This window comes from Ictidomys tridecemlineatus, chromosome 3, assembly GCF_052094955.1.
Source record: "Ictidomys tridecemlineatus isolate mIctTri1 chromosome 3, mIctTri1.hap1, whole genome shotgun sequence".
NCBI classification, from domain to species: domain Eukaryota; kingdom Metazoa; phylum Chordata; class Mammalia; order Rodentia; family Sciuridae; genus Ictidomys; species Ictidomys tridecemlineatus.
Window position 1 is genome coordinate 47,000,361 of NC_135479.1, and position 23,533 is coordinate 47,023,893.

Below are 23,533 nucleotides of genomic sequence, written 5' to 3' on the forward strand. Positions count from 1 at the left end.
GAAATGAAGGACAGAGACCAGGCAGTGATCCATCCACACAAAGGTTTATTTGTCAAAGCTTCCTTAGAATGGAGAGAGAGCAATGTTCATTGCTTCCAAGGAACAGCAGATTTCATATGCACTGATTGTGCTAACAGGCTACTGGCCTAATAGGAAAGGCTTTCCTTACACCCCAGCATCTAGATTTACACAGCCACAAATTTTGAAAAGTAGCTCTAGGGTCTTGATTTAACATTTGAACAGTCATCTTAAATGTTAACCACCATCTTATGAGATAAGTTTTGCTTTCTTATATTTTCTCTTACCCGAAATCCCACCACCCCCTTTAGTGACCTACCCCATGGTACCATGATCTAAGCCAATCCCATGCTCTTCCCTATCCACCTGGCTCTGATGCAAGCACCCCTGAGCTATTCCAAAGTGACACAGCTAATATTCCAAACCCCTACCCCACAAAAGCTGAACACCCACACATCTCAGGGCCTCTCTCTCCATTCTATAGGAAGATAGCCTTTATTTGTCAGCTTTGAAAAATAAACCCTTGTGTGGTTCTCTGCCTGATCTCTGTCCTTTATTTCTCACTCATCCCTCTCTAGCTTTCTCACTTTCCTTCCTTTTTGGTGCCAAAACCCAGGATCAGTTTCCCCAGTGCATCCACTCCCCTCTTTGAGAGTCACTGAGCATCCCCAGGCCCCAATCCATATTCCATTGTGGGACCCGTCCCTGCATTCTGCTGAACGTCCTCTCTACCACTGAACATTTCAGGTAAGACCCCTATCTCCCGTGGAATTAAAAAACCTATGGGTCCTGGGAAGTGACCATTGATTGTCCGGCACTCCCAGGGTTACTGTGTAGTTGGGGGCACCCTATAGTCGACTGGGTCTATAGGTGGTTTTTTATCTTGGTCTTGGGTTTTGAGAAAAGAACACCAAGGATGATTGGGAGTTGTTCCTCTCAGCCTTGGGTTAATCTCTATGAGCTTCTGCCCCTACTATGTGGTCCTGGCTGGGCACCCAAGGGCCTCTACGGGCTCCTGCCCAGATGCTTACGCAGTGGTGGTGATGACACCTGAGCATAACCGTCCTCTCAACTAAGTGATATTAGAGACTGGGGGACACGCCACCTCCAAACTCATCTCCTACATCTCACCATAGGTTGCTCCTTGTCCATTCCCTCCCAAAGCCCCTTAGGCTGCCTCCTGGCTAACTTGGGTCTCTCTCTCTCTCTCACCCTGGACCTAAATCCCCAAAGCTTATCAGCTTGTGCAATCAGATCTGGCCTCAATATCCCTTGGATAATGACTCTAAATGGCTGCTTAATGGCACTCCAGATCCCAAAATTATCAGGGATATTTTCAACTATTGTGAGTATTTGGGAAAGTGATCCCTCTATCCTTCTGTCCATCCTTCCATATTGTCCCTGTGTTCTTCCTGTTGTTCTGGCTCTTAAACCTTCTCTTCTTGACCTCAGGACCCACCTGAAGCCCCAGACTTCAACCCCGCTGATGAACCCCCTCTCTACCATTCTCCACCTTCTGCTTCAACTCTTCTGGGACCTCCCTCATCTACTTTCAGTCCACCTGCGACTCTCTTTCTCTCTCACATGGCCCCTTCTACCCAACCCGCACCTCTGCTTCCCTTTTGTGAAGTAGCAAGGTCGGAGGGAGTTGTCTGGGTACACATGTCCCTTTCTCCCTTCGTGACCTCTTCCAAATGAAAGAAGGCTAGGATTCTTCACCTCCAATCCTTTGGGGTACATTAAGGAATTCCAATACCTAACCCAATAATATGATTCAGCCTCCCATGATCCTATCCAACACTCTCCTACCTGAGGAACACAGGCAAGTTTGGGAGCAGGGTTAGGGAACAGCAGTTTTCCCCAGCTCCTTCCAGACCTGTGTCAGGACTTACACTGAACGGTAAATGGAAGAAGCCTCATATCATACTAAACCAAAAAGTAAATTGTATGGTTTTACTAGTTATCAGTTGGTCATTTTTTCTAGGACTCTTGTTTTTGTTTCTTAAATTCCATATATTTTTTTTGAGCTCATGATTTTGGTCCTAGGTTAATGTTTTTTCTGATCTGTTCTGTTTTTTATTTTTTATTCAACTTTGGAGTTTTTAAACATCTGTAACTTTGCAATGGAGATTCACCTCTGAAATGCTACAAGGCCTTTACTCTTGTATGTGTCTACACTGTGTGTTGTGTTGTCTGTCCATATGTGTGTGCGTGTGTCCATTTGTCATCTACATGATATAAAGATTGGCAGAATTAAAATGAGTGCTCATAATGGGTTGTTAATAAAAGTCTAAGACTATGGGACAGTGAAAAACTTTCCTAGTTTCTTGGAAAATTAGGTCAAATAAGAATGTTTGGAGATAAGATTAGAGATAGATTGACACCAAGTAATAGTAGGCCTTGTATGCCAGGGTAAAGAATAAGTTTTGAAGGAAGAGGTTCATCTTTTTAATTTGGAAAGATTTCAAAAAACAAAATGTCTGAAAAGACTTGTTATTCATTATAGTTACAGTTAGGAGATTTCCCCAAAACCTAAACATCAAGGAAGCTGATTTTGACCTGATATATACATACATAGATACACATATGTATAACACCCACTCCATCAAAAAAAATTTCTCATTAAAATAACAACATTAAGACCAGGAGGAACCATATCCTGTGTTACATCTGTAAGGAATTTAGGCATGAGCAATATGGAAACTTTGCTAACAATTTTGGGTTTGGGGTTTTGTGTGTTTGGTTTTTTGGGTACCAGGGGTTGAACTCAGTGGCACTTAACCCCTGAACCATATCCCTAGCCCTCCTTTGAAACAGAGGTCTCACTGAGTAGCTTAGGGCCTCAGTAAATTGCTGAGGAAGGCTTCGAACTGGCGATTCTCCTGCCTCAGCCTCCAAAAGCGCTGGGATTATAGGTGTGCACTACCATGCACAGCTTTTTCTAGAAGTTTCTAAACTTATCTGTTCTATATATCTTTCTAGTCATCATTCATTTATTTCCAATTGAAAAGTTAATCAGAATGGGTGATAGCAATAGGAAAACACTAAAGTAGTAAGAGTAGTTTGATGGCATGACTCTTGGACAGCCATATTATATGAGACACTTCATAATATGGAACAGAAAACCTTCCTTATCTCCCAATTATACCAATTAGAAAACAAACCTACATAAATTTGTCTCCTACAAAATTTCTAACATTGATCTATCAGATTGGCATAACCAGGAAGTAAATATTGCTGTTCTTTTGTTTTAAACTACATTATTTTGTTAACAAATGAGTCACCTCCATTGGCACACAACATTTGTATTGCTGGAAGTCATGATACACCTACTTCAAGACATTAAATATTCAACTTAATAGGGAGATAGTGACAACTAGAAAAGGTTTCACCTTAAACTCTTAGTTCTCTAAACTCTCAAAAAAGAATTTATAAAACTGCATAGTTTTTGCAAGGATCCAAACTCAAGTGTGATTTGGGACACAGAGAGTTAAAAATATTTTGGAGCTTAAGTTGGTATAAGAGTCTAAAAAGCCTCTGTTGCTCTAGTTCTAAGGAATTGCTCTCCTTTTTTCTAATAAAGCTTTCCACAGAAGACAAACTGTACACAATAAACAAGGTAAGTATAAGGAAGAATTACAGCAGTTCATTAACTTTCAAATAAGTTATTCACTTGGACATGTAACAGAAACTTTATGAATGTGAAGTGTGCTTCAAAATGCTGATCTGTTAAAATTCCATAAAACAAGCCTCAAAATGCAAGACATTTGTGCCAGCTAAAGGAAATAACTAAAGTAGCATTTCCAGAGGGACTAGGGCAAAGGACAGAACAAATTACAAATCAGCAAGGAAAGAAAAACAAAACATAGCAGTGTTAATAATTTACCATAGTTACTGCTCTTGAAACCAAAGTATGGTTACAGTTGTTATCTCTTTACATTTACGTGTGTTTTCATCATCTCTACAATGAGGTGTTTGGCGTACACTCATGTGTGCAGAAAATCAAAGGCTGCAGGGATTTGTCTTAGAACAGTAATTTTAACTTGTAAATTTATATTTCCTTATTTTGCATTATCTCTGCATTATGGTTTCTTAAAGGAAAAACATGGAAATTGGTTTATTAAATATCATGAAGCATTCATATTTCACATTTCTATCCTCTATCTTATTAGTAAGCTTGTTTGTTTCCTGAGCACACTGTAGTGCTTGTTCATGTGAATTATGAAAGAAAAAAGTAGAACTTCAGAGGAAACCAAAAATAACAAAGAGGCACACTGTTGCCCTTTGAAAAAACACTGGACTTAAGTCAAACACATAGGCCCCAGGCCTAGTTTTCTCTGATGTAGCTGTGGAAACTTATTCGGGTGGTTTAACCTTTGTTGTATGCGGGCAATGGGGATGTCAATAGCTACCCTGTCCTATCTTACAAAGAGGATATATGAACAAATTGAACTAATGTATTTGGAAGAATATGATAAATTTAAGTACTCTGCAATTGTAATGAATTATTCTTGTACTCCTATGAAACAGCTTGGTATTACTAATACAGAGAATTTTCATACTAAACATATTTGACATTCTGGGTGATTGAACATGAAATCAAATCAGATCTGACTCAGAGTAATTTCTCCAAAGGCAGGTAATCATCTTGGTATTCTGGGTAATTTCCTCTAATATGACCCTCCCAGTAGTTTATGGTGTTGGGAAACCATGTAGTTCAGCACAAACACCCCTCTTGGCTTAAACCAATGAGTTCAAAAAAATCCCCCTCTTGTAGTAACCAATCACCCCTTTCCAACTTGTTCCCACCAGTGAATTTGCTAATCATGTTTTATAGTTGTTATTTGATTTTCCCGCTGTGTGTGATGATTTGCTAAGAGATGCTATGATGTATGTGGGGGTCCCTGCCTTCTCCAAAGAATGTATAAAACTGCTGCAAACTTTGGGCTCGGGGCCTCTCAGCATCACCAGTTGCTATGTGTCGCATGGAGGACTGAGCTAGCTCGCAATAAACATCTCTTTGCTATTTACATTGATCCTGGTTTCTGGTGGTCTTTGGGGGTCCCGAATTCGAGCATAACAAGGGGAAAGGGGTCCTGGGAAGTTGGACAGTGGACTGCAGCCAGGGAACCTGGAGTCTGGGGCTAGGCAGGAGGGCAGATGCTGACCTGGGACCTTCCTCCACTGCAAGCCCACTCTGGTGGTGAGCCTGGCAGGACCCAGGCAGGTGCTTCAAGACTCCAGGTCAAAGCTTACATGGGAACCACTCTTTCTAAGCCTGTTTTGTTGCTCAAATTTGCCTTAAAAGGGATCTTTTGACCCTGACTCTTAACAGTCTATTGCTTCCCCTCTGAGGAGGGATCAGATCAGACCAAAGCACAGAACAAGTCCATCCCAGTGACATGGGCCCAGCTACTTGATGGACAATCAGTGATGTCTTCAGAAAAAGTTACTCAGGTATGGGGGAATTGTCAGAATGAAGATGGCCACATGCCAACCCTACCCAAAACAGGCCTTGCCTAGGCTTTAGAGCAGGGTTCCCACATTCTCCACTAGGTGGAGCGAGCGGGAATCTTTGCCAGTTGGCTTTGCCCTCACCAGCTCTGGGTATCTTTGAGGGGATCTCAGCTCCACAATAAAGGGCCAGATGACTGCGAGCCCCACATCCCTCAAGACTGCAGGATGGACAAGACAGGGGGACTGTGACAGGGCTCAGTTAAACTTAGAAAATTTTAAAGAAGTTCCAAATTGCTTTTTTCTCAGTCTCAGCCATTTCCTGTCAAGGTCCCAGCTCCCTGCAGGCACCCATCCCATGCCCAGGATGGAAGCTTTGACTAGGCCAAAGCCCTGGCCCAGGAAGAAATGCAGGGCTTGAGGGAACTGACCATGATCCCAGCTTCGTTCCTGTGGATGGCAGTACTTCTGTGGGAGAGCAGAGGCAGATCAGCTTCTTCCTCTATTTTGGCCAATTTGTGATTAAATTCATTTTTCCTTGCTATATTGTGTCCTCTTATTTCTGATGCTGGAGAACCCCCCCCCACCCATACACACACACACACACACACACACACACACACACACACACACACACACAATGCAGTCAGCAAGGACTCCAGATTCTTGGTCCCAGAAATACAAAGCTCCTCACCTGTGCCTGCTCACCTGCTGGTACTCCAAAGGGTTTCAATCCCACTGACCATGAGCTCCTCACTGAAGTGCTAACCATGTCCCCAGCGAAACTGGTGGCCATGAGCAGCCTGGGCCTGTGGTGTCTCAGCTTTCAGGGTCTCCTTAATCCCCTCCTGGACTTCTCACCTTTCTTCCCCTCTCCTCTGTATCAGATTGCTACTGCAAGTCCTCCTAAGGGCATGGATCCCCCCACCTGCGTGGACTACCCCAAGCTGCTCCTGGCCTTTGGGGTGGGTTGCTGGGGCACAGTCAGGGCTGGAAGGAGAGTTCAGAGAGGACGGCCTCTGAGCCCCACCCTGGAGGCCTTCCCCATGGTCAATATCCCCTTCTTCAGTTCTGCATTGAGGCAACATCTGGAGTCCAGTCCACTGGAGAAATGTAAAGGACATGGGACAAAATTCTTGGGAGGGAAAACCCTGGTATCTGGGTGGGCAGATGGAAAGGCCTTTGGGGGAAGGGGTGAAGAGAGCCCATAGCTCTAGGGCATGGGGATGCTGAGTTGTGCAGTATGCCTGCTCTCTTGTGGGCAACCAGGTGTACCCTGCATGACAGGCAGAACAAGAGCTGGGATCCTGATCCCTTGGTGAATCACCAGAGGGAGCTGAGGCAGGAGGGTCTCAGCAGGGCCCAGGAGGATGAGACCCAGGGCAGCATGAGCCCCTCCTCCAGGACCCAAGGCCCCCCATGGCCATCCCACACAGCACAGGTACCATGAGTGACAGCCACAGGACACAGAGACACATGTGCACAGAACTTTCCATATACTGACCATATAATGAGCCACAAAAGGCTTCAACAACATTCAAAGTATGGTGTGGGTATGTAGTATAATGTGTATGTACGTGGTATGTGTGAAGTATGTGTGTGATATGTGCATGTCGTGTGTGTGCTGTGTTTGTGGATAGTTGGGTGCTGTGCATGCTGTGTGTTGTTTCTACAGCACATTTTGGACAGGATGGTGTGTTTCTCGTCATGTGAGTTGTAGTACTTGGTATTGAGTGGGTGCATGTGACGTGTATGTCTTGGGTTGTGTCATGTGTAAGGAGGTGTGTGTGCACATGGTATGTGCATGTGTGTTTTGTTTCTCAATTCCAATTCCAGGGTGACTGTGCCTTTGCAGAGCCAGACCCTCAGGATCAAGGCCAGCAGAGCTGGTGCCACCCTTCCCTCTGGTGGCGAATGGCAGTTATGGTGATAACAGTGATCCCTATGTCCACAGGACAGCCTGTGGCAGACAAGGAACCCCTGAGAATGACATATAAGTCAAGGCCCAAGTGTCCACCCCAGAATTCTAGTGTCAAGATAGCAGTTGGCTGATGGGGCCCGTGCCCAGCAAGAGCGTAACTTCCAGTGGCCTCATGGAGGAGAAGTTCAAAGCCCTACTGCCTTCCCTGTGGCCATCCGGGGAAAGCCTCCCACAGCTCTGCTCATGCTCATGCTCACAGATCCCAGGAGCAGACTCATGTGTTTCTGGAAAGGCCACAGGGATGAAAAGCCACTGAAACCAAGACGTGTTCAGTGGCCATGTTTATAATAACTGCGATTCTGCAGCTGCAGACTCTAGTGCTCACACCCATAGAGACGGGTGAAGTAGGAAGCCAGGGCATGCTTGCCTTTGGCCAGTGACTCTGACAAAGGCTCTGGGGAGACAAGGGGGTCACTCTCCATACCTTCCCCACTCTTATTCCACAGCTCAAAGCTTCAAAGTCTGAGATGGGGAAGGGGTGGCCCCAGTTGAGATCACAGGAGGATAAAACATGGGGTCCCTTTCCAGCCTGGGAGCTTCCTCCTCTGCATCTGGGGTGACACCTACTAAAGGGAAGGGTCTTGATCAGGATGGGTCCCTATTCGGAGGCTCCTGTACCAGGGTGCTGTCTATGAAAGGAATGCCATCTTTCTTGATGGATATTTTTGGTGTCCTCCTACACACCCTCCCAAAATACCTACAGTGCTATGATTGCCCATGTGGATTTGTAAAACATACATGGGGTCATGAGTCACAAACAGCCCCAACAGCACCCCATCTGGTATGAATCCTTCTCTTTCCCCTTTCCTGCTGTTTCCAAGGATTCGAGTCATCATGTGGCCTTGGCAGGGGTGGTTATGGTGTGGCTGAGGAAAGGAGGCCATGCAACTGCCAGGAGAAGATAAGCCCCCGCCAGGTGGCAGGGCAGGCTCTGCTGAGACAGCAGGGTCCCAGCCACCAGGGCAGCCATGGGATGGCAGATGAAGCAGGAGAAGTCAAAGGCTTGGGCCACTTCCCAGATACCTCTGTCCTGCCTATTAGGTCCAACTGACCCCTGAAGAGTCAGTCCTCATGCTTTCCCCACAGGATGAAGACAGGGCAGTCCCTGGGTCTTCCCTGGCAGACAGATTGCTGGTCAGATCTGGGTTTCAGAGAAACAGAAATAATTGTTTAGTGTAGGTGTGTCTCATGCAGCATGAGGAGTGAATCCCTGCAGGACTGCCTGGAGGACAGAGTGCCCCACAGGCCCCATGTTAAAGGCCAGTCCCCTGATGGTGTTCCTGGGAGGTGGTGGAACTTAGGAGGTGAGGCCTAGTGGGAGGTTTCATTCAGGTCACTGAGCTATGTACTTGAAGGGACCCTGTTTCTTCTTTTTTCCCTCTTGCATCCCAGACATGAGTTGTGAAGATTGCTCTGCCACAGGCTCCTCCATGATGTGCTGGCTCATCACAGGCCCCAAAGCAACCCTTGATGGAAACCTTTAAAACTGTGAGACAAAATAAACCCTTCCTCTTCCTAGGTCTCAGGCATGGTGTCACAGCAATGGAAAGCTGACTCTCACATCCACATCAGCCTCCCTGTGGCCCAGCACTTGCTTTCCCAGCCACACGGCCAGGAGGCATGAAAGTCAACATCCCCAGGGACTTGTGTGTGTTCATTCCCAGTCTGTCCATCAGCAGAAGAAAGATGGACCCAGTGTGACACACTCGTCAACAGCACATCAGTCAGCAGCACAGAGCAGAGGGGAATAGACTATGGCGCAAAGGCACAGCATCGAGCAGCCTCACCACCGCATTCTACTTGAGGATATTTCCAAAATAGAAAAGACTGTGAGCTGGCAACAGAAATCAGAGCAGTGGTTATGGGGCAGGGATAGCACAGGGTTTTCAGGAGAGTGGTTGCAGGTGTGTATCCCTGTGTAAAAGTTCATGAAAGAGCTTTTGTGTGTTTTTCTGTTCGTGTTTATTCTTTATTTTCAGTGGTGAGAAACACAACAACAACAGCAAAGCACACAGGGTAAAAAATCCCTGTATGAGTGCAGGGCATTGACCAGTAGAGCTGCACTGCAGCCAGGACAGGAGGACAGAGGGCAGGACAGAGGGGCAATGGCAAGGCCTTGTCCAGGCAGCTGGGATGGAGGGCTGGACAGGTGGGAGGCAGTAGGGTGCTGTTGGACCAGCCCACCAGTGGCAGCTTGTGGGGCTGGGGCACCAGAAGGCTGCTGCAGATGCCAGGTGCACAGTTAAGTGACTGGGAGGATGAGAAGGAGCAGGCTTGGAACAGGAGAAATTCACAACCATTTGGTAGAGGTGATTGGGCAACATCCAGGAGGGGATGATCCCAGGACAGAGCTTGGGAGGGACAGTGGAGGAAAAGAGGGCACAGGAAGGGGCAAGATGGAGTGGGGAGAGAGGAGAGACTCTGTAGGGCCAAGTCTAGCAGGGACAGTGGTAAGAGAGAGGGAGAGGTGGTGAGGAGGGAAGAGCTAGAGCAGGAGGTGGGAGAAGTGAAGACCGGGAGAGCCCACGTGGGCAGCTCTTGGCATCTGGGAAATAACCACAGCAAGGACAGCACACATGTCCAGGGCTCGAGCCAGACACACTCCACATGTTACTCCATGCTTCCCAAGGCTCCCTGGCCTCATAGGTGTTGCTGTTACCTCCAATTTGCAGATGAGAAGACAGGTATCGAGCACACAGAAAGCAGGTGTATGGCCATGATGGGGACATGGATTGGCTCCACACTGTGCTCCCAGGCTCTGAGCTGTCCTCCTACCTCCAGGTGGTGGGGCTGGGCTGTGAGGGGCAGGCAGAGGGCTGCGGTGGGTACCTGAGGGGCCTTCAGTTTTGGTGGGAATTGTGGTGTAGGCTGTGCAGTTGCAGCTTCAGGGCCTTTTGTAGTCAGGTGGCTGCTTCTCAGGCCTTATGCCTCATCCACAGGGAGAGGGCAGATTCCCCCAGCCACAGGGAAAGCCCCACTGCCTGATGTTCCTAGGCAGACACAGGAGTCCTGAGTATCCTATAGCCATTGCCAGGGATTAGAGTCCCCTGGTTGTGTGCTCACACAGTGGGGGTGGGAGGAATGGCCAGGAGCCAGAGAAATGGAGAGGGTGCCTGGGGGCTGCTGACCTGGAATCCTGCCTCTGGAGCTATGGAGAGGCCAAGACTCACTGGAAAATCAGAGGGACTCAGGGGACCAAAGCTGCACGTGGCCATCACTGCCATGGAACTCTGATGCTGCTTGGCATGCAGTTGGCTGGCTATGGTGTAGCATGCTGTAGGTGCTCCCTCCAGCCCTGGAGAGGACTGGCTGGGCCTGAGCCTGATGTGGCCCTGGAGCCTCAGGTGGGCCAGTCTAGCACCTGTGTTCATCACAGTGCTCTAAGCTAATTGTCAGGGCCACAGCAGAGCCCCTGGTCTGCACAGCCTGGACAGTAAATGGTCCAGGAAGACTCTCCCATCCCTATCTAGAGGGTCAGTCTGGAGAGAGAGATCCAAAATGACAGAAAAGAGGTCACTTTCCTGATATAAAATCAACACCAATATATAAAAGGATATAAAATCAACACCAATATATAAAAGGAATTTCTGCATATAAGCCTCTGAGACCGAAATGTATGAAACTGCCCCATTCACAATGACCTGAAAAAAATAAGACACTTGGAAATGAATTTAAAGAAAGAGGTGACAGATCTATAAAACAAAACCTACAAAACCCTAATAAGAGTCATAGAAGAAGACCTTAGAAGGTAGAAATGTCTACCTTGCTCTTTGCTAGGCAGAATTAATTTTATCAAATTGGCCATACCACCAAAAACACTAAACAGATTTAATGCAGTTATGATCAAAATCAATGAGGATCAATGGTATTCCTCTTAGAAAGTGAAAACCAGATGAGATTTTCAGGGAGAGAACTAAGATGTCAGAGTAGAGGAGATACTGTGTCTGGGGGCTCTGCACATGGACCCGAGAAAACAGTCACAATGCTTCTCCACCAGGTCCTGCCATGATGGAAAAACTACATTTCAGAGCATGTGACAGGACACCATACAGTGAACCTCTCACAGATTCTACCAGAGTGGGAAGCACAACGCAGAACCCAGAGGCTTTGCTTGCCAGTAAGATTCCAGACACCAGCCCCAAACCCGCAATCTGCAGATCAACCTAGGATTCACCCCTTCCTGCTGCTACAATTCCCTTTGAAGAGTGGGGTGTTGTGTGAAAAAATAAGTAACACATTTACCAACACATGTTCTGGGAAACTGGGATCAGTGTTTGATGATACAACATCAGGATCCCTGCAGGCTGGTGTGGTGTGTGGATGCAAATTTGCCCATGACATGATCCTATACCTAGCAGACCCAAAAAATTCAACCAAGAAACTTCTAGAACTAGTAAATGAATCCAGCAAAATGCAGGATATAAAATCAATACCAATAAATCAAAGGCATTCCTGTATATCAGTGACAAATTCTCTGAAATGGAAATGAGGACAACTACTCCATTCACAATATCCTCAAAAAAAAAAAAAAAAAAAAAAACTGGGAATCAACTTAACAAAAGAGGTGAAAGAGCTATACAATGAAAACTACAGAACCCTGAAGAAAGAAATAGAAGAAGACCTTAGAAGATGGAAGGATTTACCTTGCTCATGAATTGGTAGAATTAATATTATTAAGATGGCCATATACCAAAAGCACTTTACAGATTCAATGCAATTCCCATCAAAATCCCAATGACATCCTTGCAGAAATGGAGAAAGCAATCATGAAATTCATCTGGAAAAACAAGAGACCCAGATTAGCTAAAGTAATTCTAAGCAGGAAGAGTGAAATTGGTGGTATCACGATTCCAGATTTTAAACTATACTATAGAGCAATAGTAACAAAAACTGCATGGTACTGACACCAAACCAGGCTGGTAGACCAAGGGTACAAAATAGAGGACACAGAGACAAATCCACAAAATTACAACTACCTTATATTAGACAAAGGTGCTAATACCATGCAATGGAGAAAGAATAGCATTTTCAACAATGGTGCTGGGAGAACTGGAAATCCATATGCAACAAAATGAAATTGAATCCCTTTCTCTCACCATGCACAAAAGTCAACTCAAAATGGATCAAGGAGCTAGGAATCAGACCAGAAACTCTGCATGTAAAAGAAGATAAAGTTGGCCCTAATCTTCATCATGTGGGGGCAGGCCCCAAACGTCTTAATAAGACACCTATAGCACAAGAGTTAAAACCAAGAATCAACAAATGGGACAAATTCAAACTAAAAAGTTTTTTCTCAGCAACAGAAATAATTTCTGAGGTGAAGAGGGAGCCTACATCCTGGGAACAATGTTTTACCCCTCAAACATCAGATAGAGCTCAATCTCTAGAGTATACAAAGAACTCAAAAAGTTAAACAACAACAACAAAAATAACCCAATCAACAAATAGGCCAAGGACTTGGGCAGAAACTTCTCAGAAGAGGATATATAATCAATCAACAAATACATGAAAAAATGATCACCATCTCTAGCAATCAGAGAAATACAAATTAAAACTACTCTAAGATACCATCTCACTGCAATAAGAATGGCAGCCATTATGAAGTCAAACAACAATAAGTGCTGGCGAGGTTTCGGGGAAAAAAGTACACTCATACTTTGCTGGTGGGACTGAAAATTGGTGCAGCCAATTTGGAAAGCAGTATGGAGATGCCTTAGAAAGCTGGGAATGGAACCACCATTTGACCCAGCTATTCCCCTTCTCGGGCTAGAGGAAAAAGACCTAAAAAGAGCATACTACAGGACACAGCCACATCAATGTTTATAGCAGCACAATTCACAATAGCTAGAATGTGGAACCAACCTTGATGCCCTTCAATAGACGAATGGATTTAAAAAATATGGCATTTATACACAATGGAATATTACTCAGCACTAAAAAATAACAAGATCATGGCATTTGCAGGCAAATGGATGGCATTAGAGCAGACTATGCTAAGTGAAGTGAGCCAATCCCTGAAAAACAAATGCCAAATGTCTTCTCTGATATAATGGGGTGACTCAAAATGGGATAGGGAGGAAGAGCATGAGAAGAAGACTACCACTAAATAGGGAAGAAAGGTGGGAGGGAAAAAGAGGGAGAAGGAAAGTTGCACAGAATATGGAAGGAGAAGCACATTGTTATACAGAATTCATATATAATGTTCTAATGAGAAAAAGAAAGAAAGTGTGTCACATTAGATTGGATAGATAGAAAGGATGGGAGAGGAGGGGAGGAGTAAGGAGGATAGGAAGGGCAGCAGAATAGAATAGACAATATGATTGATGTATGTACAATCCATGTATGTATTATGTGTAAAAATACATTCTGCCATCATGTGAGACTAAAAAAAATCTTAAAATAAAGTAAAACAAAAAGACAGTACAATGATCAAAAATAACAGTTCTTCTTTAACCAGTTGTTTAATTTTTATGGTTGCTTGCTCTATAAAAAATAAAATTTAATAAAAACAATGTTATGGGTAAACTTAAAAAAAAGTCATTAACCCAGCTTTAAAAAGAAAGAAAGAACGAAAGAAAGTAGTGTATCAAGAGAATTTTCTCCTTTAGAAATAATTCAAATGACCTTCCTAGAAAGAGTCAGCAGGTCTGGGGATATAGCTGAGTGGTAGTGGGCTGGCCTAACATGCAGAAGGCCTTGGAGTTTAAAGCCCAACACTGCAAGAAAAGAAAAGGGAGGGAAGGGAGAAAAAAGAAGGAAGGGAGGGAGGAAGGGAGGAAGTAAAGAAGGAAGAAAAAAAGGAAAAAATGAAGAAAGGGAGGGAGGAAGGAAGGAAGAAAGAAAAAAGGGAGAGAACAAAAGCGGGGAAAGCAATGGGTCATTAAAGCAAAAGGGCAAGCAGTACAAATATAAATATATGACATAAAATCTGTTGAGACAGTTTAGAAAGCTTTAGAATTTGTATGACATCAAACTGAGTGGCATTATGACTGTATAGAAACTTAAGAGGCTCCACCTTCCTTGGCCTGGCCTAAACCAAACTCAGGGGTGGGAGGCATAGAGAGGACTCCTGTCTGGCTGGAGTGGAAGGAACTTGAACCCGTGACACTTCAGGATGCACTGGTTAGGGAAAGAAGGGGCCAAGACTCCCCTGATGGGCACTTGAGCACCACAAGGCTCCTGGGAATCCTTCACCCCAGCTCCCCACCATCACAACCCCCCCCTTGCAGGGGTTCTCAGTGGTCTGTTCCGTTGCCTGGTGCAGGTTTGAGTTCCTCACCAAACACCTGAGTGTTCACAGCCTACGTTGGCCTGCCTGGGCAGGCTGTGGTTGTGGTGGCAAGAGCCAAAGCCAACTTAGCTTGATGGAGGCACCAAGGACTGCCCTACAGCCATATTAGCGGGTGGTCCTGGAAGAAGTAGGCAGGGTTTTGGCAGCATTGTCTGAAGACATGAAGCCAGGCCCTAATCCTTATGGTGTTCCTTGGGAGTTGGTGATGTGTAGAGCTATTGGATGTTTTGCTCTTCTCTTGTTTTTGTGGAGAAGTTTTCATTGTGTTAGAAGCAGGCTTTATGTGGGAAGAGAAAAACAGCTGGCTTTAAAACTTTCTAGAAGAATTGAAGAAAAATGTGAACTACTTGAAAAAGTCAGCCTTGTTCAAAAAGAGCTTGAAGGCTTAGAGTCAACTTTAAAGGGCAGCAGTTCTGAGAAGGGTCCAAGAGACGTCCCAAATTTGGAGGCAACCTATGAAAAGCTGCATAGGTCCAAACCTAGCCATGGGGATGAAAGACTCTTTCTAGAAAAAGAGCTAGAAGAACAAAAGGCCAAACATTGTAAACAGGATGAAATCATGGCAGATATATCGAGAAGGATAAAGTCCCTTGAAGATGAATCAGAATCAATCAGCTCACAAATAGCTGAAACTAAAACAAACTTGAGACTGCTTCAAATGAGTGAGGAAGGACTTCAGCTGGCAATGAAGGAAGCCTTGGATGAATGTTCCCAGCTTCAGCAAAGTCAGCAACCGATCTTACAAGGAGACGCTGAAGCATGGAGGGAACAAGGACGTGTCCAATGTAAAGAGAGCACCACATTGGAAGACTTTCAATTCCATGCAAAACAAGCTCAAACTGATAAAGAAAATCACATGGAGTCTCTGACTGAAGGCTTGCTGAAGATGAAAGATAGGTCTTCTCCAAGCAAGGGAGCCCAAACAGACATTGGGAACTTGGAATGGGGAATGACGAGTGAATCAGGAATTGGTGCTCACTTGGATAATGAGCCCAAAGGAGCTTTGAAACAACTGGTTGATGGCGCTAAGCTAAAGGCCTCCTTAGAAACCTTAGAAGGACAAAGATATCAAACTTGTGCTTCCTTATCTGAAGTAGAGAAAACAAAGGAAGACCTTAGAGAACAGATTAGAAGTCTGAAGACCGAACAGGCAACCTTGCTGTCAGAAAATACACAGCTTGAAGGTGAGAATGAGAACCTTCAGCAGAAATTTAAAGTCATGATGGAATGCTATCAAGAAAATATGATGAAACTCCATAGGAAACTCAGAGTAGAGGAAAATTACCGGGTGGAGCAAGAGGAGAAACTTTCCAAGGTCAAAGAAGAGATGGGCCATACAAGAGAAGAGCTGGAGACCTACAGAAAGCGAGCCAAATATCTCAAAGAAGAATTGGAGAGAACCATTCAGTCCTGTCAGGGGAAGATTATTTACTCTGAGAAAAAAGCACATGAGAGTGAGTTGGCGGTTTGGATTGCTGAAAGAAACCTTCATTATTTCATGAAACAAAACGCTCGCAATAGACAAAAGTTAACTGAAAGGAAGCTTCAATTTGAACTTGTAGAGGAAGATCCCTGTGCACTTGGTGTTTCAAATGTAGCATTGGGCAGAAAGCATTCCCCCAATGGTCCCTCACCATTGGGTCCTCCTTGGCAAGGTGGATGTTATTCGAATTATGGTAGACCATCGCGACCAGCAGAACTCAGAGGTTCTAATCTGCCTTCTTTGGATAAAAAGGATGGACCTATGTCTTCAGAAAGTCAATCCAGTAGAAAGGAGACCAAAATCAATGTTGATGATTCCAATGTGCCCGATTCATCTCTCCCTGCTGAAAACCAAGCAACTGGCTCCGGCTCATTTTTGACACCTTTTCCTCCAGTCAGAGGTGAATTGTTTCCTGTGGACCCAAGGAGTCAGTTCATGAGAAGAGGACCATTTTTCCCTCCACCTCCTCCAGGAAACAGGTATGGGGCACCTCGAGATTATTTTCCACCGGGCCCACCACCCCCTCCATTTTTTCCAATGCCAGATGTCTATGAATGAAGGTATTTTCCTCATGACCTTCTTCCAAGAGCTAGATTTCCTCCCCCCACCCCTGCATTCTGAAAGTAGAAGTGAGTGCCCTTCAGGCTTCATTCCGCCTTCAAGTGAGCCTGCTACTGAACATCAACAAGAAACCTGATGTTTTTGATCTCTCTTCGAAAGTAATTTGACTTACCTCTTATTTTTAGTTTTTAAGTAATTGCTTTTACTTAAATAAGTGATTATACTTTTGCTCCGATTGAAGCTAAATAAAACTATAATTCTTAGGATAGTATTTTGGAAATAAAGATGGTTTAAATATGATACTATGAGTAAATTATTTCCATTCTGTTTTACTCTAAAGATTACAGCATTGAATTTGATTAATCCACTAATCTATAAACAACAATGGGATTTTTATGTATGTCATCTAGCCTTTGGGGATATTTTAAATGCCCAACAAAGGCAATTCCTTTATAGAACGAAGTGTATTTACTATGATTGTAGCAAATGTGAAAGGAACTTTATGCTTAATGAAAGATTTTCATTGATTTTCAGTCTTGTGGGGCATGTCAACTAGTTTTCCCATAAAACAATAACTAGAGCATATTAAGAGTAAACCAGAAAACACTACTAAACATGTCATGGAAGTAGGAGATCTCAAAGACAAAGAAAGTTGCAGTTCTCAGGAAACATTTTGGAATTGGAAACCACAATTTAAACTTACTCTGTTCCCATTTTCCCTGAGTCATCTTGATGACTTCTTCTTCTTCTTCCTCCCTCCTCCTCCTCCTCCTCCTCCTCCTCCTTCTTCTTCTTCCTATTTTTCTTTGTGTTCTTCATATTTGAGTTCTTCTTCTACCTTTAATTAATTAATCACTCAATCAATCAATCAATTAATTAATTTTTATGTGGTTCTAAGAATCCTACTCAGTACCTTGCATGTGCTAAGTGAGGGCTGTTCCACTGACCCACAACCCCAGTTCCTGTCTTTTATAATTTATGCCCATTTTCCTGAAATTTAGAATTGCATTCTGCTATGGTTCACTGATAAAGGTTTACCTAGTCTTTGGTTTTTGGGAAGATATTCGTAAAATACACATGAATTATTAGGACACTGAAAAAAGAATCAGACACATAATTCTCAGCTTTTGGTGCTCCGGGTGGCCCTGAGTGTGGAGGGGAGTCAGGGGAGCCGGCCTGGCCCTGGGGGGCGGGCTCAGGCTTCCTTAGTTCCTGGGGGTGAGCACCCCTCCCTTCTGCAGTGCTGGGCCTGGCCTGCTGGCTGTGGGTGAGTGCCCCAGGCAGCCTGCAGTCCCCAGGGCGCTCTGGGCCCTGCTGGTGAGCACCCCTCGCCCTGCCTTGCTCAGTGTTCTCTGGGGTGCTGCTGCTGCACCTGTGGAGGCCTCCGCCCCAGCTCCCCGGGGTCCCAGCCCTGTTCCCTTTCCCCAGGTTTCTGCTTGGGAGGGCCCCTGTGTCCCTGGCTGAGCGCCCCTGGCTCAATCCCCTCTGGGTCCTGAGGGGTGAGCGCCCCTCGCCCAGCAGTGCCCAGTGGGTCTCCTCTGGGGTCCGTGGGTGCTGCCCCTCCCTCGCCAATGCTCAGTCTGCCCTGGGCCCTGTGGGTGAGCGCCCCTCGCCTGCCAGGGCTCAGTGTCCTCTGGGCCTGTGGGGGAGTTCCCCTTGCCTGCCAGGGCCCAGTCTCCTCTGAGCGCTCCTTGCCTGCTGGTCCCCAGTGTCCTCTGTGTCTGGAGTCCTAGCTCTCCTGGGTCAATCTTTTCAGGGTCCTGTGGGGGTGAGTGCCCTTCACCCAGCAGTTTCCTTGGGTCTTGTTTTAGGCCTGTGGGTGATGCCCTGGGCTCTGTGGGTAAGTGGTGCTTGCCTGCCACTGTCCTCCTCTGTCCTCATCCTGGATCCTCTTTTTTACTGGGCTCTCATTCACTTTGGTCTGTCTGCTCAGTCACCTGGACATTCTGACTACAGCCACTGTTAGCTTCATGGTCTGCCTACTCAGCCATCTGGACTCTTTTGAGTATTTCCTTTTTTGCTTGTTTTTTATAGAGCTTGTTATATGGTTTCTTTTGGGTTCTTGAGATACTGGGAGTTTGAATTTCTTGGCTGCCCATGGTGGGGTGCATGGCTGCTCTAAATGTGTAGCTGACCTTCATGTCCCCAGCTTGTGATGCTTGCTGGAGACATTTGGCTGTCCTGGCTCTTGTTTTCTGGAGGAAGTGTTGGGGTTTGAGAGTGGGTTCTCCTTTCCCATCTTGAGTCCAGCATTTTGGGGACATACTTGCCATTTTCTGCTCTGTACCCAGTGAGTGGAGCAGCACTGAGGGGAGGAACAAGAGCTCCAGGCCTAGCAGGTGAGTGGGGAAAGGATCTGAGTGGGGTGGGCCTGGGCCCTGCTTTGTCCTGGGCCTGACCCAGTGGTGTGCCATGCCCCTTAGCCCTCCTGGGACTTCAGAGGTCATCAGTGGGCCCCTCCCTGCACCCTACCTGTGGCTCCATTGGATGTGGATCAGCAGGCTTTCTGAAGAGCACTTGTGGACTCATTATTATCTTCACTGGTACATGCACTTCACAAGTCATCTTAAAATAAACGTCTCTTGATTGTAAATTTCACAGATCAAGGGCTTTTCACCAAATGCTTCAGTTCTGGCTGGACTTCTGTATCTGTAGCCAGCTGATGGTTGCCACAGAACCACCATTGATGAGATCAATCTCATAGCAAATGCTTCACTGCTATCTGATTCAAGAGAGAATTTGCTTGTGGTGTTCACTGGCTAATTTTGAGTGTAGTTCTGACAAGAATGTTGGTTGATAATTTCATTTATACATAAGACAAAAACAAAGCAAGCAGAACATTCATGTGCATTGCACTACTTTGTGTAGGGCAAAGGGGTGTTCTGGTTGAATGGATGCTAGTGTTGAGTACTGGAAGTGTAGTTCCACACACTTTTGTAGCTATTCACAATGGAATAACTACAGACATAAACATTCCTGAATTATTACCCTTTTCTCCATCTCATCATTAAATTGAGACAATTATCAAAACAGCAAACCAGCCTGCAACAGGTGGTGATTGCCGATTTTCCTTTTGTAGATGCCTCATGCGACCCATACTCTGCATGGCTAGGAAGGGACCTGGAGTAGAGCACGCCATGTTTGCAACTGAAAAAGACTCAGGTGATAGCAAGACTCGGTGGAGAGCTCCCCAGGTCGTAAGCCATGAGAATAGCAGGGAACAGGAGGCCCGGAGTCTGGTCCTAGCCGCCTAGGCTGGGCTGAAATGTCCAAGCATGAGCCCTGCCATGGCCGAGCATGGCTTCTACCGCATGTTCCCATGCACAAGGAAATATGCACATGGCATTGAGGCAGGATGCAGCAGAACTGGCAGGGTTTGGGGCCACAGGGCCAGCTCTGTCCTAGAGCCCAGCTGTGAAGGCTAATAACCTTTTGCTGTCTCCCCTGCTTCCATCCAGCTTCCAGGGATGCTCTCCCTCCCCAGGTTTCTCCTGGCCCTCTAGTCCCTCCAAATGACTCTTCTCCTGGAGCCTCCACCACTGCTTCCCTCTAGAAGAACCCAAACCAAAGATCACAGCTTGGCTTGGGCTCTGCATGGCTCCTCTGAAGCTGAAGTTAGAGTTTAAGAAAACCATATATACCTTCATTCAGAGCAACCAACAGGGACTTTCAGGAGAAAAAGAAATCGCTGAAAATAGAGATATTGGGCAAACGCATCCACCTTAGTAGGGCTTTAGGATCTTGCACTGAGAAACATAAATAAAAGCAAAGCCACCCTCTAATCAGCAAAGTCATTTCTTAAAATGAAAATATCAAGTGTCACTGAGGATGAGTTGAAATGGATATTTCCAAATAAACTACAGGCCAAGAAGCTAGTAGGAAGTATATGGAAAGTAAGTTCATAACTGGACCAGCACACAACCCAGCCTCAGCACACATGCCTTGGGCTCAATAATGCAGATGGGACAATCAGAAGGAACTCTGGCTCACGTGTCCACTTCTAGAAATTGTAAAGCACTTGAAAGGGGCAGGAGGAAGTGTTTATCCAGTAAGGCAGGATCAGCCCATGAAATGGGCAGTGCAGTGTGATAAGAAAATTCTGTTTCAGACCCAGTGAGGAAACTCCATGTGATGAAGAGTGAAGGTGAAGGAGCTGAGAAGCTGGACAGAGTGGGCAGAACATGGTGCAAGCTGCACAGAAGGCCACAGGGAGCAGGAACAGACCCAGCTGTCAGATGGTCTCAGAACAAGGCACCCCCTCTCTGCACAGTTCTGGTTCTGAAGTTTTGCCCTTGGAGTTGTGTCCCTTGGTCCACAGTCCACAGTACGTGTCTGTGGAATATGATGCATGCATTCATTAGCTGGTTTGGGGGAAGGTGTATTTGTCTAGTAGATGGTATATCGGAGCCTTTCCCACACAGGCCTCTGCCCTGGCTGCTTGCCCTGTGCCTCCAGAGCCCTGCACTGCTGCCTGCCACTCTCTGAAGCTCTCTCCCAGTAACCCTGGAGCATTCTTTTTTTTTTTTTTTTTTTTTGAGAGAGAGAGAGAGAGAGAAGGAATTTTTTAATATTTATTTTTTAGTTTTTGGTGGACACAACATCTTTATTATATTTTCATGTGGTGCTGAGGATCGAACCCAGTGCCCCGCACATGCCAGGCGAGCACGCTACGGCTTGAGCCACATCCCCAGCCCACCCCCCTGGAGCATTCTTGTGCAAGCTCCATCCCTCAGCCAGACCTGCAGGCCACCCTCAAGAAGGGCACAGCCACAGAGCTGGCACCATCACCCTCCAGAACAAGCAGGGCTCTCTCTTGAGCTGCAGGACTGGCCTCTGCCCCAGCACCCAGCTCAAGGCGTGGGATTGAGCCTCCTTTTGCAGGAGGAGAGAGGCAGTAGGATTGGAGGGGAACAGGGAGAGGATGTGAGCATAGAGCAAGTAGGCCGTGTGGGAGCAGGAACTGAGGGGCACTGGGAAGGGACGTCATAGGTCTGGTCTGACTTGAAATGGCACACGGGTAGGAAGAGCTTCTGGCTCCATCCTGGGGTAAAACTAGGGAGTAAAGAGCTTTCCTAAGTTGAGAGGTTTTTTCCTGCCCCGAGTCAGCAGGATGCTTGACACACCTGATGTCATGGACCACCTGCCTCAAGTCTGTAAGGGAGCAGGGATCCCCTCAGTTTCCAAATGGCAAAGGTGCTCAGGGGATTGATGTGACTTTGTCAGTGGAACTCAAGCAACGAGGGGCAGAGCAGGTACCAGAATCCAGGCCCATCTGCCCCCCGGGCCCATGCTCTGTGTGGTACTAGCAGCACCCTCCAGGGAAGGATGCAGACAGGGGCTGGTTAAGGAGAGGCTGAGTCCTGTCCTGTGGCCTATGAGGCTGTTCTGCCTGACTGTTCCAGTGAGATGACAGGCGCTTTACCAAGCAGCTGTCCCCAAGGGAGCTCCATGGGTTGGGGGGCTCATTCAGAGACTTGGACATTCAGACTTTAGACTGAAGTTAAATCTAGGAGCACACAGAAGCCTGTGTAAACAGAGTAGGATAAGTCACAAGGCCAAGGGTCCATACAAGACTAAAAGCCCAGAGCAAGTCCAGGCTGAGCTGAGCCAGGTTGAGACAAAACAAATGCCAATATAAAGACCAGGCAACCCCATCCTAGACACACCTGAGCCAAGCTCAGCTGACAGCGGACAGGCAGGAGGACAAGGCGTGCTGAGGCAGAGACAGGCGTGGTGTGCTGGATACTCGCTTCCTCCACAGGCAGGTCTGGGATCATCCTGGATCCTAATGCTGGCTCTTGGCACATCAGTGTGTGGCTGCAGATTGTACTGCTGACCAGGCCTGAGATGATGGGTCTAGTCCATAGATGAAAGGGATAGACTGATGGGGGGACTATAACTAGAGAAAAGATCTGATCCCCATGGCTTGAGGGATGACGCTGACCTGAGAGGTTCTTATTTCTGCCCTTCCAGGGAAAAAGTGGCTGTAGTGACAGGTAATACAAGCCATCTTCACATGGAAAGGCAGCCTTGGCTCTTTTGGAAAATCCGACTGCAGATGTCCCCTGCCCTAAGACAATGGCCTTGCTCAGCCCTGCCATGTGGAAAGGAGGTGAAGGCCAATGCAGCCCTGGTCAGAGGTGGAGTGGAGGCGTCTACCAAGTGCCTCCTGATCAGCTTCAGCAGCGGAGTGCTCAAGGTTTGGCTGCTCTGCTGGGCTCCATCTCCCTGCTCACAGACCGCAGAGATGCCCACCTGGCTCCGGGGCTGAGGTCTCCTGTGCGTCTCCATGCAGCCCACCGCTTCCTCCTGCTCTCACCTTCTCCACCTTCCCCAATGACGTGTGCTGTTTTGTAACACAATAAAGATAGAATTTAATTGCAGATAAAATGTTTTCCCAAAGACCCTGAGTGTGAGTTTGTAGCCACCGTCACTGGGTCACTCTGCTGATGCCTCATTGACCCCACATCTGGGGCCTCCGGAAGCCTGTTTCTGATCACAGATGGACTCCCAGCTAGAGCCGCTGGATCCACACTTTTAAGGGGGAGGATGAGGCACAGGAGGTGCAGGAGCTCAAGGCGTGGAACTGAGCCTTCTTATGCAGGGGGAGAGAGGCAGTAGGATTGGAGGGGAAGCGGGAGAGGATGTGAGTATAGAGCATCTACCATTAGAGAAAGTGTCTAGGTTTTGGCATTGCATTCAGGTGCAGGTAGCCCAAGGGTGAATGAGGAGAGTGTGGGGGCTC

General features: G+C 46.4%; 1 pseudogene; it reads left to right on the forward strand.

Annotated features, from left to right (window-relative positions):
* Positions 1–14,889: 14,889 nt before the first annotated feature.
* Positions 14,890–16,924, forward strand: LOC144375804 (melanoma inhibitory activity protein 2 pseudogene; annotated as a pseudogene).
* The last annotated feature ends 6,609 nt before the right edge of the window (positions 16,925–23,533 follow it).